We start from the raw sequence: 13,219 nt of genomic DNA on the forward strand, positions 1-13,219 counted from the left end.
GGCAAAGAGTATTGAGAAAGAGGCTGACTTGGAAACATGTGGGCAGGTTTCCTCTTCATATCAAAGGCAACTTGGAGCAGCTGCCTCATCTTCGACAGCACATCAGCAAGCAGCCAAAGCTACTTATCAGGCTTCCAGCAAAGGCAAAGAGAAGCAGATGGAGCAAGAATAGCCACCTCCTACAGCAGAAAAGCAAGTAGAACAGCAAGAAAAAGGGCAAAAAGAGGGGCAGCCAATACAACAGCAAGAACAAACAGCTGAAGCCCCAATATCCACTGAGCAACAGGCTCAAGAGAATGTGCCTCCTAGGCAAGGAAAGACAGTGGAGGCCTCAGTGCTACAAACTCCATAGAAAGAAGAAAAGGGAAAGAAGAGGGATAGAGAGCAGGAGACTCCCCTCACCACATCCACAAATCAGGGGGAGAAAAGGCGCAGAATGAATCCCCTCTCTGAGGAAGAAATGCCTATGGGGCAATCTTTGGGCATGGGCCCACCAAGTATGGAGGCATCTGCAAGTTCCTTTCAGTAGGAACAAGAAAGAACAGTTGGAGGAGAAGTCAGCTCCTCAAGCCAGCAACGCAAAGCTGAAACAGGCATCAAACAACAATTTATTGATATCAAAAAGAAGAATGAGCCACTTAGGATACAACTGTACAATCACCTATTGAAAATGGCTCCTACAAACCAGCAGAGGTTGATGTCTGCATATGATGTAGAAGAGGGCAAAATGATAATGAGTCATTTCATGCCAACCATGCTGCAGCCATAGTCAGCTGCAGACTATATAAGGACCAACCTTGAGGTCCTTGCAAAAGACATCCACCCTATGGATCAGATTGAATTGCACAAGAAAACGGGTGAGATGGTATATGCCACTCTGGCAGACAAAACACTGGTAAATTATAGGCTGGAAAATAGCCTAAACAATACAGCTTCCCAACTTGAGTTGGAGAAAGCATCCTCTCAGGCAAAAGACAACCGAATCAAAGCATTGGAGGATATCATCATAGAACTTGGGCATGATCCCAAGGACACCAAAGCTATACAAGCGCTGCTGAAACTAAGAGATGCAGATATGGCAGCACTAAGAAAAATGGTTAAGATCCCAGCAACTCTTCACCCACAAACAAAAGAGGTTTCCCAGCTAAGGCATGACCAAGATGCAACAAGCATGCTGATATCATTATACAAACAGCTGATCCAGACAGAAGAGAAATTGGGAGAATCAGAGGCTGCACTGCAGGCAGCCCTACAACAAAAGGAAGTAGGCCAAACATCTCAGCCTCCTCCACAAATAATCAACCTTGAGGAACCCCCTCAAACTAGTGCTCCTCCTACAGAACAGACAGCTCAGACAGCGCCATCTACATCAGCACCAGCACCAACAACAGAGCAGGCTCCAAGCCTTGACATGCAGAAGCTGAAGAATGAAATCCAGGCCTTAGAAGCCCAAATGGCAGAGCTAAATGAAGCCAGAGAGAATTTAGCTAAGCTGAATGAAAAATATGACAAATCCAAGAAAAGTGTAACAGAAAAAGGAAGGGAAATAAAGGCCCTTAAGGAGAAGATAAAGGAGCTGGAGAAAGAGCTCACCCTTGACAAAGTGGTGGCTGAGCTCAAGACAGTTTTATGGGCCAACATTGGCCAATCAATCACAGATCAGTGGCAGTATATTGAGACTATTCATGAGCAAATGGAGCTCATAGGCAAAGCACACAGGGAAGTCCAGAGAGCAAGGGCATCTCTAGGAAATATGCCTGAGATAGCCAACAGAATGATTAACGTGCTCAATAACCGTACAGGTCCTCAGCTAGCAGCAATGGGAATCCCCAATAGAACTGAAACCATCCTGCTGATAAAGAGGGTCCTTACATTGAGAAGCCTGGTACAAACACTGGAAAGAAGAAGCCAGGACATGCAGACAGAAGTAAACAAATTCATGGATAAGTTTGCTGCATTACAAGGCAGAGGTCTTCCTGGCTTACTGAACAGCGCAGGGAGGCTACTTTCACATGAGAACTATGCAAAAAGGGTCAATACATTTGCCACCAATCAGATCACTGAAAGACCGAGCACCTCAGAAGAAACAGGGCCAGCATCTGGGCAAAGTCTCTATGACAGAGTAGAGAACTTATTTTTTATTATGAATGAGATTAAACATTTGTTTGAAGTGCCTCCAAACTTCTACAAATATACAGAGGCAGATGAGACCTTGGATGCAATTTTGAGACATCAATTGCCCACACAGGAATGGTGGACCAAAATGATACAGTTGATACTGTAATCAAGAGCCTTTCATCAAGTTTTGCAATCAAAAAACATAAGTCATCATATACAGGAAAATTTGATGGATTCAGTATTTTTGGAAAAAAATAAACTGGGCCAACTCAGCAAACCAATTCGGCCACTAAAGCAGCATTGATAGTTACAAATGACAGGGCCGAGAAAGCTACAACATGACAAAGCCATAAAGACACATCATTCAGCATTAATACAAAACGCTCAGCCGACTCAGTGGCCTCCAAAGGTCAAAAAGACTTCTGACAGCATTAAAGGGCATTCACTTTGTATTTAGAGCAGTAATAACTTCCTTATCTGCTATTTTGTAAAGTTGGTGAACATATTTATTTCTCAAGTGACTCAGCGGTTCAGATATTTTGTATCACCGATTGTATATATTCCCCCTCCCCGAAGGAGCAGGGGTTGTTGTTGATTTTCTCTTCTAGAGATCTTATGCTGTAAATGTTCAGAGTATTAATACAAAGGCTGATGGAATTTCCAAAGTTCTGTGTTGTCTGAGGCATTGTGAGTGTTTGCTGAATGCTAGAGGATTCCTGCGTATTTCATGGCATAATAAGTTTCCTTTAAACACTTCGTTATGTGTTTTAATTATTTCTTCATAACCCATTCATGTTCTATATTTCACAGTTAATGGCAAAGAAAAAGAATAGTTTCAGGACTTATTCATAGGATACCCTGATCTCAATCTATGCTGTTATAAATGTTTTCTTCAGTTATAGTTATAAGGTGTAATTCTTAATTGCTGCACTTTCAGACTATATCTTTCACAGTGGTTATTGTTCAGGAATTCAAATCTGCTCCTGTGCAATATATCTCTTTCTCACACCCCCAGCTTAGTGGAAAATTCTTAATTGCTTTTCACTGGTTAAACGCACTTCATCATCACAATTTCAAGTTTGTTTCATGAAATATCTAAATGGCCCTGTTCTTTCAACAATCTCACTCAACATTTCAAACAACCTGTAGCCACAGACTCCATTGCCCAATGGACTAAAAACCGTCTGAAGATTTCCACCTAAAGTACTGAAAGACATCACTCAACCAAAACGTTAAACAAAACTGAACTCATAACTAGCCTAAAATCCTCACAAAACAGAGATAAATTTTAAAGAGAGAGCCCTCTCTGATTACAGTTTGGCTAGAAACTGTAATCCAAAGCTTGGTTAGTGGTTACCCCGGCCGTATTCCCTTGGGAGTCAAAGGGAACAACCTGGGTGTTAACAGACTAAACTCTTTGTTGAATGCATCCTGGATCTCCGCTATTCTAGCATTCGAATGATAACTAGAGTGTTTAATATACCATGTTAATGAGCGATCTTGCAGTGTGCTCACCAAGGTGGCCTTTTTAATGTTATCGTATGTAACACCTTGGGCTTCCCATACTGCCTTTACCACAAACCAGAATTGATCTGGTTCCTCATTTCCTACGCCTCTAAACACTGGCAACTTGATCACACTCGCCATTCCAACCCTGGGAGGTGGTGGAGGTGGGGTAGGTGGAGATGGGATGGATGGAGATGAAGAAGGTGATTGTGTGGATGGGGGCGATAGCTGTGGAATGTGCTGTTTTATTAACCAGACTACACTTCTCAGAGAAAACCCAACAAGTTCCTTGCTTTCCCGTGAAATTGAAATCAGGGGATTATTCTCTAATCCTTCAACCCCTTGGTAGCCTCTTCCGCTCCGCATTACCTCGAACATCAATGGATTTGCATAACCCATTTTTCACATAACAACATTTTAATCCAAGTATTCAACGATTTGATGTACTTACCTCGTGGTCCTTTGAGAAAACGCCTTTCAGCTTTGCTGTAGCTGATAGTTGTGTCTATCGTGAATTCAGTGATAAACCCTCCTATTGTCTGATCCAACCTCTCATCAATCTCTTTTTTCGTTGGGTTCTAGTGTTCTAACATGAGACATCCCTTTAAGCAGATCCCAGACTCGGAAACAGAACCACTTGTTGACTTATTGGGCCTTGACCCAGGTTCGGAAGAGTTTTTAGCCAAACAAATCCCATACTACTGGCCCTTTCGGCAACAATCCGCGGAGCACGGACTGAAGTCTCACCTGAGGCAGTAGGGGAGGGTGCTGGAACTAGGTTTGCACACCTTAGAGATGTCTTGATGAGGTCTGGAGAATTCAAAACCTGATCTACACACTTCTGCTATTTTGTGTAGTAGTCTGGCCTTCGCGAAGATCCACGAAGGGAAGTTTCTTAGGTCCTTAGCCTTATTACTGTTATTATAGATCTGATTTATTCTTTAAGGTATTTAAGAAAACATTTAACATTTAAACCCAGTGTGTACAGTCATAAATCATAAATATACTTCATGCAATCATAATATAAGCATAACCATTCAAATATGCAATCAGATACACAAGAATTCATAAACACTTATCTTTATTAATATTTTGTTCAGTACAATCCACCTTCCACCCTGTGCACACAGTTGCAGGGGTATGCGCACACAGCTGTGGAATCTACCAGGCCTTTGTGCACATAGCTGCAGAGCCTACTCTAACCTCTACCCACGACTCGGACTTACAGACTCAGAGAACTCTCGCTTTCACAAACCTATACACTTTAGATCTTCCTTACCATTCACATCAAAAACTATCTTCTAAACGTAGAGCCTTACTCTATTTATACATTTCCATGGTCCATGGACCATGGGCAAGTCGACACATTCTAGATTAACCTATGAAATTTTAGGGCAGACTACCCTTGGACTTTATCCCATTACAATTCATGCTCCGCACACTTAGCAGAATCTTTACCATACTTTTATCCAAAACTGCGGGCTTTGAGCCCCAAAACTGTTACACGGGGGGTCTGCTACCCAACAAATACCATGTGGACTCCCTACATAGTCAACTATGAAGCGTACCTTTGACATTGAAAAATCACAAGTTACACAGGGTGAGTTTTGGTTGGCTCATGATGGTGACATGACAATGCAAGCTGATGTAGCTATTAATGATGACGTGGCTAGAGGAGGATGATGTGGCATCTAGTCACGGTGACATATGGAAATGTCAATATGGGTCTTTTAGTTTATCAATAAGTGGAATTATGTGTGCCAAAAGTGATTCATTGAATCATCATATAATTATATATAGGATGATTGCGTTGCAAGGCTATGCCTCCATCCCAGACAATGTTGCTATTATATTTGTAATTATGCAATTTTTGTTGTTGGATTTCTTCCCCTAAAATCCTGAGCACTTGGCCCACTTGAAATGAGCCATGTGGTGGATATGATGTCAACACTCAGATGCATAATGACACTTAGGTCTTGGTCATTTGGCATGGTCCCATGGGAGTCTAAAGGTTGACTCATTCCCTAGAATAAGGGCCCCTGATTTGTATATATTAAGGTGTGTGTTGTGATTAAGTACATGAGATGAGAAGGTCATGAATGAGAGAAAGGCTTGGCCTTTATGGCTAGTCTGAGATGATATGAATTGGTTGGTTGCAGGATAAAAATTTTGGAGTGTACCAAGGGCATAATTTTGATTAGCTTGTGTGGATATAGTTGTGATCTCAGTATGACAACTTGGAGTGTGTTGAACACACAATTTTGATTGGCTCGCACTTGTGACATGGATGTTGTTGTGGTCTTAGTTCGATGACTTGGATCATGTCAAGGGATCATTCTTTATTGGCTCGTGCTTGTGATGTGGATACAATTATGGTTCTCATTCTAATGACTTGGAGTGTGCAGACACACAATTTTGATTACTTGTGCTAGTGACGTGGATAAAATGTGGTCTCAATTCGATGACTTGGAGTGTGCCAAGGGCACAATTTTGATTGACTCATGCATGTGACATGGATACAATCATTTTCTCAGTCTGATGACTTGGATTGTGATGAGGGAACAATCTTGATATTGGCTCGAAGATCGTGATGTGGTTGGCTCAAACTGAGATAAAAAATAAAATTAGCGACTCCACTTTGTATGAGGTATGTTGTAGTATAGTTGATTAGTGCATGGTTTATCTCCTGTGAGGTCAAGGATTTGAATCTGATGGATGTTTGATTATTTTATTACTTTCTTTCTATGCCAGTGAAGACCCATTATGCAAAACCATTAATTCAACCAATAATAGGCCTTTTGTAGAATTCTTTTTGAACCTTGTGTCATTTATAGAATGTACACCAAAGAGAGCTATTTTCTAGAACATTTAATTTTTTCTAATGTTTTTGGGGTTGAATTAAAAGAAAATTAATTTTATAAAGGTATTATTGAGTGGGTTGTTTTTAAATTTAATAAAGGAAGATGAAAACATATATTGATATAAGGTGTGTCATTGTTATTGGTAATATGAGCATGTGAACAGGTGCTTGACATAGGAACAAAAGGCATGTTGATTTAATTTTGATTTGAACTTGTGGATCTAGTCTGAAATATTGTGACAAGTGGTCCACAATAGGTTGAAGGAGGTGGGTGCCTCCACTGAGGTTTGTTCCTCAATAATGTTGAATCCCACAACAAGTTGGAGCTTGCATATTATTTGAGGTTGGTGCCTCAATCAAGTTGTAGCCTACTGCAACTAGGTGCTTGCACATTTTGTGGGTTGGTGCCTTGAGAAGGTTGCTGCCTGCTAATCTATGTAAATGAATTGATGAATAATACAAGATAATTTATGGTTTTCTACCATAAGGGTTTCCTCACAAAATTTGGTGTTCTCATGTGTTGCTGTGATGATGGTTTCTTCATGCATAATTTTATTCATTGTATATTGTACTTTATTTTCTAATGCTTTGCTACACTGTTGGGCATGGAATCCCCCCAAAGCTTGTTTTGGGGCTTAAAGCCCAATTTTTGACCGAATCTTTTTGTAAAAGCTCTGTGAATTGTGGGCGCGAAAGTATAATAGAGTCACAGGGTTGTCCACCTTAGTTTTTATAGTGTAATGTCGGTTTGATAGACCAACCCATGGTTTGCGGACCATGGGATTGTATAAATAGAGTGAGGCTTTAAGTCTAAAAGATAACTAATAGAGGAATAGAAGAAAAGCATGAGAAGTCTAAGTGATTGAGTCGAAGTGTAAAGCATGTCTGTGGGTCATAGAGTAGGGGAAGGCTCTACAACTAAGTGCGTAGAGGCCTAGTTGTCCACAACTGAGTGCGCAGACCCCTGTAGCTAAGTGCGTAGGCAAGTCGAGTCTGTAACTGTTGGGAGAATCAATAAATATAAGTTTTGATATAATTTTGTGTAAATTTTCCTAGTTTAATGCATGATTAGATATAATTTGCAAGTATACTATTTATTTATTTCACGATCGTGTATGAATGTTTTGTATTGCTAATTATAACTTACGACATTCAAGTAGGTGAAGGTAATGAATTAACACTGGAAGATAAGTAAGATATCGGGTAATAGTGCAGAGTGCTGCATAACCCCTGGTTAGGGCTGCAAAGGCAGTGTATTAGGCCATGAGGAATGGGAAGTGCGCGAAGCGACTAATGCGCAGGAACAAATAGAGAACTAGTCGTACCTCTCAGACATCTCAAGGGTGTGGAAACTTGGTTCTAGCACCGTCCCATACTACTTTGAGTGAGACCTCAGTCCGCACTCCATGGACTGTTGCCGAAAGGGTCAGTAGTATAGGGATTTGTTTAGCTAATTAACTCTGAACCTGGGTCAGGCCCCAACAAGCCAACAAATGGTTCTGTTGCCGGGACTGGGATCTGCATAGAGATGTCTGATGTCATATCACTGGAATCCGATCAAGAAAGGAATTGAAGATTGGTTGGACAGAAAGATTCACAAGTTCGTGGCATAGGAAAATAGGAATCTGCGACTATCAAAAGGAAGAGTGGTTAGAGTGCTACTTGTCTGTGGAGATCCACGAAATTTTCTTTGCATCCATCCCCACTGAGTTGTACGAGTGGATCGCGAAGCTAGTTGATAGCCAAGGAAGGTGTAAACTCGAAGAACCTATTGTGTGGACTCTAGAATTGGTGCGTAGGCTGGAAGCATCAAAAGATAAGATCATGCATGCTGTCGATCACTGGATCGATCGAATCATAGGAGGATTCATCACTGAATTCATGGTAGATACTTCAGTCAGCTATAGCGAGGCAAAACGATGCTTCCTCAAGGGACTGCGAGGTAAGTACGTTAAATATTTGAACACTTGGATTAAAATTCTACTGTGTGAAAAGTGGGTTATGCGAATAAATTGATGTTTGGGGCTACGCGGAGTGGGAGAATCTACAGAAATGAAGGTAGCACAGAACTAGAAACTAGCCCCTTGATTTCACCTCCATGAGGGGGCGAAGAAGAGCTCGCAAAGGTTTCGCCAAGAAGTGCGATCAATTTGATAAGATAGATAATTCCGCGCATACCACCACCACACACACCACCTCCAGTTTCACCGTCTTCACCCCTGTCTTCGCTCATACCACCTCCACCACCACCGCAAAGTAGTATGGCAAGTGTGATAAAGCTACCAGTGTTCAAGGGAGTAGGGAATGAAGGTCTGGACCAATTTTGGTTCGTAATAAAAGCTGTATGAGAAGCACAGTGTGTCATATACAAAAATATAAAGAAGGCAACGTTGGTGAGTGCTCTGTAGGATCATGCGCTGACCTGGTAAATTAAGCATTCCAATGACAATCTGAATACGGGGATCACAGATATCCAAGCTACGCTAAACAAAGAATTTAGCAAGCCAAAATCAAAGGTACAGTCGATCATTGGATTCAAGTAAATCAAAATTTTACCAGGCGAAACCTCATGGGAATTAGATCAAAGACTGAAGTGTACAATCCACGAGGTGAACATGACATTAACATATGGGCAACACCGTGAATGGTTTGTAGCATCGTTAACGTTGCATCTACAGAACGTGCTGTCGCAACAAAGGATAACCACTCAGGCTGAGGCTTTAGAGGTTGTGATGAGATTGCACGAGACTCTGATACAATATCCTAACCTAGGAGTTCAGCAGATTCACGTACACCTGAAAAACTTGTGCCTGAAGATGCAGAGTTTGAAACAAGACAGGACAACCTGCCTAGAGATGCGTGATGAGGTATGGTGGGTAAAATGCAAGGGAGAGGGGCACAACTAGGATCACTGCCTAGTGTTCGTGAATTACCTCGCGGGAGGAGGGCCAATGCCACTTAGACTGGAGGAACAAGCAGGACCAAGCGCGACGCCTATACTATGATGCACGATTTGTCAGATAGGAGGAAAGCATGCTACATATAACTGCCATCTATTACAAAAGTATACGTAGAATTCATAGTAGTTGTTCTGTAATTTCTGTAGGTCGGTAGGAAATGATGAGTGCACCTGTAGAAGTTATGAGCTGATGATGGATTGAAATCCTACCTACAGAGTTCAGGCCGAAACATGGGCCCTCAATCAAAATACAGGAATGGGCGCACCAAATTTCAGGGACGTGGACGAGGTCACGGACAGTTGATATGTTACAATTGCGGAGGGCTAGGGCATTATGCCCGCAATTGTACGAATCCAATGCGACCATCATGCTTGTATTGTACGTTGTTTGATAATGAGATGGAAGATTGTCCCACACTAATAACAAGTTACATGATAAAGGAGCACTCCAACCTCCCCCAACGCAGAACTTGCAAATGATGAGGTTTGGGCCGCGCAAGGAAGACCCTAATGTAAATATCATGCTTCGGAGTGGTATTACGACAGGGGATGACAAAGGCAAGCAACCTGAATAAAGCACTTGGGTTTGCAAGGCTCCAATGAAGGAACAAGAATTTGATTTGGAGCATGCTAAGGAGACCTTCATGGAAGCTAAGAGGAGCTTCTCTAATGCCTTTACTTCAGGAAGTAAATACAGACTGGAGCCGGAAATGGACCAATCGATGCTCACTACGTTCTTGGAGACATGCATGAAGCTATTGCATGACAACAAGGCTGTAAAGGGGTTGCAAGAACTCAAAATTAGATGCGATGGGACCACGCCAGAAGAACCACACGTAGTTCGGAAGCTCGAGAAGCACATGACACGAACAGGAAGGGAAATGAGATTAACCACATAGATTGGGGAATATGAGATGGACCAAGTGATTCTGGATGTAGGGTCAGACGTGAACGTCCTACCAAAGCAGACATGGGAGTGCATGAGCAGGCCTATGTTGCAATGGTCTCCTATCCAACTGCAGATGGTGAACCAACAAAAGATCCTACTTGTGGGGATATTGTAGGAAATCACAGTAGATATTGAAGGAGCAAGCACGCTAGCAGATTTCGAAGTAATAGAGATTGTTGATGACAACAATCCCTACCCCACGCTATTGGGAATAGATTGGGCCACTGACATGAATGGAGTGATAAATCTAAAGAAGCGCAAGATGATCTTTGAGAAAAAGTCTCTGCGCATAGTGGTACCTTTAGACCCTGCAGAGGGATCGCGCTACACAGAGCCAGTGCGCAGCTACGATAACGACGATGACTTAGACTGCATCTACAAGAAAACCGTGCACGAGCAAGATTGGGTAAATCCAACCGCAGATGGTCGAATCTCATGGGAGTGTGAAAGCTCCTGCACCTCAGATTCTGACGAAGAGATAGAACGATGGTAGAGCCGGTTACAGGACATAACCACGCTCAACTGTAACATTATGACAAGTTCGCTACGTTGCGTAGCAGCAGAGGTAAGAGATCTACCTACGTATGATGGGTTAAGCGAGGTGGATGACTTCCTGAACAAATTTGAAAGAGAAGTATCGGAACAACAACATTTCAATGCTCTAAAATGGGCACTGTGAGCTACGCCCGCAAGATGGTGGGGTACGCAGCATCGAAGTTTTGAGGACTAGTGTGAATGCAGAATGATGACTCACATGTGCTTTGGGAAGCCTTAGATGCGATTGAAAGACAAGTATGATGGAAGAACCAGCCCGTACACCCACCTGTGCAGGTGGATATAGGCATATGGTGTGAAACCTGCATGAATGCACACCATCCTCGAGGCAAGAGATACGATCAGTAAACAGGTGCGGGTAAGGCAATGGTGCGAACAACCCCTCTGGTTGGGACCATGAAGTATGGAAATACCAAGTGCGCAGAAGAATATTCACGTAGAAGCTTTTAACAAAGTACACAAAGCGCTGAACAAGGTCCATAATGTGAAGTGAACTGACTAGGACCTATGTGTACCAATGGTTCTCTGGGATTATAGGGACGTGTGCAAAAACCTGACCACGCAGGCACTGCCAAGGTTGGAGTATGCAGCAACCGTAGTAAGCCCTATAGTACTTGGAGAGATTAGACCATGCATGATAGCATCGGTAGATACGACGGTTCACAAAACCTTGGAAGCAGAAATCCAACAGGGAAATTTTAGACTTCGATAACTTGAAGACGAAAGGGTACAATAAGGAAGAAAAGCGCTTTGGTGGACGCGAAAGTCAAGAAGCTAGAGGACAAGATAAAGGAATATTTTCTAGGCAAAAATACCAGGGTGATAAGGTAGGATGTGTATGATCGCGATGACAGGTTTAAGGCCTATCGCTGCAAATTGATCTGTCTGATGCCTTGGCTTGGACCGCACATTGTTAAGCGTATTGACCAGGGTAGCACATTGTAGATGGTAAAGTGCGTGATTCCAATCGTAACAATAAAAGGTGGGTATTCTCCAGAAAAGATGATGGATGATAGGATGAAACTTCACACGGGTGGTGCGACCACCTCACTAGTCAAAGGAAGTACAGCCTTAGCACTCCAGGCATTTGAGAGGAAGCACGGGACTATAAACTATTCTGTCCAGGAGCTATACATTGTTGGAGCTATGCGTAGAAGCAAATAGTCACAAGGTCCGTGACTGCACACGGAGAGCTGTGCTGTCGTGCGGGTTGGCCAGAAAGTGACCGTTGAAGTCACTATTCATGATGGGATGCTCGACTTGAGACCAAATGGAGTGGGCAACAGGCATTTAAGATGTGATTTATGGGAAAGATTTGGGAAAATCTATTGCCAAGGGAGCATTAATGAACCAGATTTGGGGGCAACGTCGAATTCAAATTCAAAAAGTGCTATAAATTACAAAGGGCTGCCCAGCGGAAAACACTTGGTCATTTGCGAATTGAGCTATTGAGTAGAGTCCTAATTGTTGTGTGCTGAGCATTGATTGAGCCCCTGAGTTTGCGAGTGCTAGATTTCTGGACGGACACGATGGCAACAACTGAGGACATTATGGAGATAATAGAACTAACCACCGAAGAGGCTATGCAGACCCTGACTGTCGGGGATGCTCGGGAAGGTGTCGAGATTGTGGTAGAAATCCAGAAATCACCACGCATGCCAAGACCCAAAAAGGACAAACAAGCGATTGTTCCCATACGTGTGTCCCCTAGGAAACCACTACGCACCAAGTTGTCAATGGAGGAGAAGGGGAAGCTATTACCATAGAGACTAATGAAGAAGAGGAATACCTGGAGGACCTATTCACCACAGAAGACGAGGACAAAGGCATGGAGGAGGAAACTAAGCTTGCACACCCTCGACAAAGCTGCCTACCTATGTCCCCCCACACAAAGGAAAGGATAGAGTGCCCAAGGACCTTGACGAGACCAAGAGCTCGCTCTAGACCTCGCTCCTCCTAGACAATATTATTTTTGAGGTTACACACCCGGGGCAGGTGCCGAGCTTAAAATTTGAAGATTGGGACCTCGTTGACCATGAGAAATTCCCTCACCTTGAGACCTTGCACCTCATCAAGCCCAAGCAGAACACCGTGATGGGGGTTACAAAATTAGAGCCACGAAAGTGGTTCTACGAAGTGGAAAAGGCTGGGCTACTGAGCCTGCTCTGGGTGCCGCATTTCTACCGTGCCCCAATAACCATTTTCATCATTAGGCAACTGCTCTATCTGGTGCATGATGGGTGCTTTTTGCTGGAGGAGCCCATACCCATAA

The sequence above is a fragment of the Pinus tabuliformis genome, chromosome 2_2, assembly GCF_031772625.1.
Source record: "Pinus tabuliformis cultivar Carrire ecotype Pingquan chromosome 2_2, CPIR1, whole genome shotgun sequence".
In the NCBI taxonomy this organism is placed as follows: Eukaryota; Viridiplantae; Streptophyta; class Pinopsida; order Pinales; family Pinaceae; genus Pinus; species Pinus tabuliformis.